General features: G+C 41.6%; 1 pseudogene; it reads left to right on the top strand.

Annotated features, from left to right (window-relative positions):
- The first annotated feature begins 743 nt into the window (after nt 1-743).
- On the top strand, nt 744-1,773 carry LOC102864945 (annotated as a pseudogene).
- The last annotated feature ends 2,424 nt before the right edge of the window (nt 1,774-4,197 follow it).

The following is a 4,197-nucleotide window of genomic DNA, read 5'->3' as shown; positions in this document are numbered from 1 at the left end:
GAAGGAGGGGGGGAATTCCCTGGTATCCTTCAAGGACTCAGAGGTACATTCTTGGGGACATCACAGGTCCTTCCAGCTTTGCTTTAACATGAAAAATGTTTGTGTATCACCACATATTATGGTGAATGTTAAGAAGAATGGGAATCCTATAGCATTTAATTGTGCTCATTCAAAACCTGTACATAGAACAAGAAGCAATTGTCTGAACAAAACAAAAGAACACTGTATGGCTTAAAATTAGGAAAGGTGGGGGAGGTCTGGTGGCCTAGTGGCAAGAAGCTTCACTGTAATCTCGAAAGCACGTGGTCTGAATCCACCAGATGCTCTGCTAGAGAAATGGCAATCTCCTCTTGTGCCAGTCAGATCCAATTCGACAATACAGATGAAGAAAAAAGTATTAGGAAAGGTGTGTGTCAGGGTTGTATCCTTTCTCCTTACATATTTAGTATGTTTGCTGAGCAAATAATATTTTAAAAGATGAGCTATATGAAGAAAAATGATTGGAGGAAGACTAATAAATAACCTATGTTATGTAGATGGCATAACCTTGCTAGTGGAAAGTGGAAACGACTTGAAGTACTTACTGCAGAAGATGTACCTTTATAGCCTTCAACATGATTACATTTCAACATCAAGAAAACAAAAATCTTGAGGTGTGTTATGGCTTCCAGGCCCCAAAGTTGGGCTGTGAGGCATGGGGTTCCATGGCCTCTAGAGGCCCCGGTCCAGCACGGCTGATAAGGATGAGGAAAGAAGAGGACGATGTTGAGGATAAAGAGGAAGATGAGGAGGACAGTTATGAAGAAAATGGTGAGGTCGTGAACGAGGAAGTGAATGTTGAATTTTAAGTTTATTCCATCTCTGATAAAGATTATGATGGGATTAAGAAACTACTGCAGCAGCTTTTCCTTAAAACCTCCCCTGAAAACATAAGTGGCATATCTCCTTATACAGCAGAATATCTCCTAATACAGCAGAACCACATCAAGAGTGTGATCAAGAAAACAGATGTGTCTGAAGACAGTGGTGATGAAGTGGATGTGTATAAAGATGAGATTTTTTTGGTTCATAAACTTTTTAAATTTGATCAGGACAAAAGGGACTCTTTTACGCTGAGCAAATTAAAGAGCTGCCGTAAGAAGAGTGCAGAAAAGACAAGGTCAACATCAAGAAAACAAAAATCTTGAGGCGTGTCATGGCTTCCAGGCCTAAAAGGCAGGCTGTGTGGCATGGGGTTCCACGGCCTCTAGAGGCCCCGGTCCAGCACAGCTGACAACAATGAGGAAAAAGGGATGAAGTTGAGTATGAGGAGGAAGGAACATCTTGATGCAACTGGAAAACGTGCTTTGGGACACTAGCCTTCTCCTGAGGGAGAAGTTCCTTAACATCTCCCCCCACCCTTTGCCCTGCCCATGCACCAGCAGCTGCAGAAAGAACTGATAAAGACACAAAATGAACAAGCCGTGTGGGAAGCTTTACTTCTACCTTCTGATCAGTAAGACGTTCATGGAAGCAGGGGAAAACAACGCCAGAAAGAAGTGGAGCGACCCAAAGAAAGAGACGCTCATGTTTGCAAACACAGAAGAGGAGTTTTTCTGTGAGAAGACTAGCCTCATCTTCACGTACTCCATTGCAGGAGGAGAGTGACTCATGCCTGGGAAACCAGTGGTCCTTTGATGACATCTCCATGAAGCCTCTGTGAACGGTGATGCTGGTGCTGCCGAGAGAATGAATAAGATGATGGAGATGCTGACCCAGCACCTCTCCCTCTAACCTTCCCATGCACAAAGCTCAGCAGAAACTTGGTGGAAAATTTGTGGCCTTATTAAAAGTAGGGCTCACCATAACAAGATAAAGGTAAACAATCCAATTGCAAAATAGGCTCAGGATATGAACAGACACTTCCCTAAAGAAGACATTCAGATGGTGAACAAACATATGAAGAAATGTTCAAAATCCCTAGCTCTAAGAGAGATGCAAATCAAAACAACTATGAGATATCATCTCACCCCAATAGCAATAGCAAAGTTCAACAAAGCAGCAAACAACAAATGCTGGCGAGGTTGTAAAGAAACTGGAACTCTTACTGTTGATGGGAGTGTAAAATGGTATAACCACTGTGGAAAGTAGTATGGCACTTTCTCTAAAAGTTAGAAATACCATTTGACCCATCAATTCCACTACTGGGAATATACCCTAAAGAAACCAGAACTGCCTGCCACCCACGCAGATATATGCACATCTATGTTTATTGCTACTTTGTTCACAATAGCAAAGAGTTGGAAACAACTTAAGTGCCCATCAACAAATGAATGGATAGAGAAGCTTTGGTATAGTCACACAATGGAATACTATGATGCATTGAAAAACAAGAGACACATGAACTATTATACAAAATGGGTGACCCTGGAGGACATTATTTTAAGTGAAATATCTCAACTACAAAAGGAGAAATACTGCATAATGCTGCTGTTATAAAACAGGACTGACATTGGGTTTGGGGGGAAACTAAGAAAAGAGGGGATAAATAATGTACACTGCATTGAAACAGATGTGGGAGAGAATTGTTTAAAAGTGATATATGATTGTGTTATTTGTATGGCAAGAGTTCAGAATAAGAGCTGTATAGTAAAGTGGACTGTGTGCATGTGTGTGTGTGGGGGGACTGTATCACAATGAAATAATTTTTTTTCTTCTCAAAGTGAAAAGCGAACTGGGGCCAGGGAGGAGTGGGCAGGGAGGAAAATGTGCAACAATGAATGAATGGAAGTCAAAGTTCTCTATAATCTTTCATTAAAATCTCAATTAAAAAGAAAAAAAAAAGAAGGCAGTGAAAGAGAAGAAGACCCTCAATTGAGATGGACAGAAACAGTGACTGACGCAATGGGTGCAAATTTGTTGGAGATGATGAGGATGGCACAGGATAGGACAGGATTCAGGTCTGTTCATAGGGTTGCTATGAGTCGTACTCAAGTTGACAGCCCCTAACAACAACAAATGCATGTGAAGCAGTGAAAGACTTACCCTTAATAAACTGTGAGTAGTTGTTATGTGCTGTCGAGTTGCCTGCGACTCACAGTGACCCCATGTACAACAGCCCTAAACCCTGCTCTATCCCTTTCCAATTTTATTGTCTCCAACATGCCTATCTTAATTATCCCAATAATGGAATTAAGCCATCTCATTGAGGGTCTTCCTCTCCTGTGCTGTCCCTCCACCCTCCAAGTTTGACGTCCCTCTCCAAGGACTGGTCCTGCCTTGTAACATGTCCAAAATATGTCAGACGTAGCTTTAGAATTCTTGCCTCCAGGATGAACTTGTTTGTTCTCCTAGCAGTCCATGGTATATTCAATACTCTTCTCCAGCACCAAACCTCAAAGGCATCAACTCTCCCTCTATCATCCATAGTCATTGTCCAGCTATCTGATGCATAGCAAGTAATTTCAAAGACCATGGCTTATATCAGGTGCACCTTAGTCTCCAGACTGACATCGTTTCTCCTCAGTACCTTGGAAAGGTCTCTGACAGCAGACTTTCCCATTGCAATACATCTTTTGATTTCCTGGCTGCTGGTGCCAATAGTGTTGACTGAGGAGCCATGCAAACTGAAGCGGTCAACAATCTGAATCTCTTCATCATCCATCATGATGCTGTTAATTAGCCCAATAGTGAGAATCTTTGTTTTCTTGATGTTGAGCTTCCATTCATATTGAAGGCTGCAGTCCTGGACCCTCTGTAGCAAGAGTTTCAGGTCCTCCTCAGTTTCAGCAAGCAGCGTTGTGTCATCTGCATAACGCAGATTGTGGATGAGTCTACCTCCAATCCTGATGCCACACTTTCCCCATAGAGCCCAGCCTCCTGGATAATCTGTTTCATATATAGATTGAGAAGATATGGAGATAGGACACATCCTTGATGCCATTTTAACCGTGCAGTATTTACTGGTAACAAACCAGTAAAAAATTAGGACAAGATGAAATATATACTTCATAAAAATATGGACTCAGACAATCCGGACAAAGAATTCAAAAGAGTAAAAGTTAAGTGTCTCCGCTAGGTTGAGAAAAAATGGAAACATCCACAAAGTCCAGGGAAAAATAGATAAAACTCTTGAAAAAACAAAAAATACAGGACCCTTCCCAGTTTTGAACATGCAGTATTTACTTGCTCTGTTCTGATTACTGCCTCCTGGTTCAA

This window comes from Elephantulus edwardii, unplaced genomic scaffold, assembly GCF_000299155.1.
Source record: "Elephantulus edwardii isolate Elephantulus edwardi_28Jun2011 unplaced genomic scaffold, EleEdw1.0 scaffold00234, whole genome shotgun sequence".
NCBI classification, from domain to species: domain Eukaryota; kingdom Metazoa; phylum Chordata; class Mammalia; order Macroscelidea; family Macroscelididae; genus Elephantulus; species Elephantulus edwardii.
The sequence above is the reverse complement of the archived record's forward strand: the minus strand, read 5'-3'. Positions and strand labels throughout refer to the sequence as shown.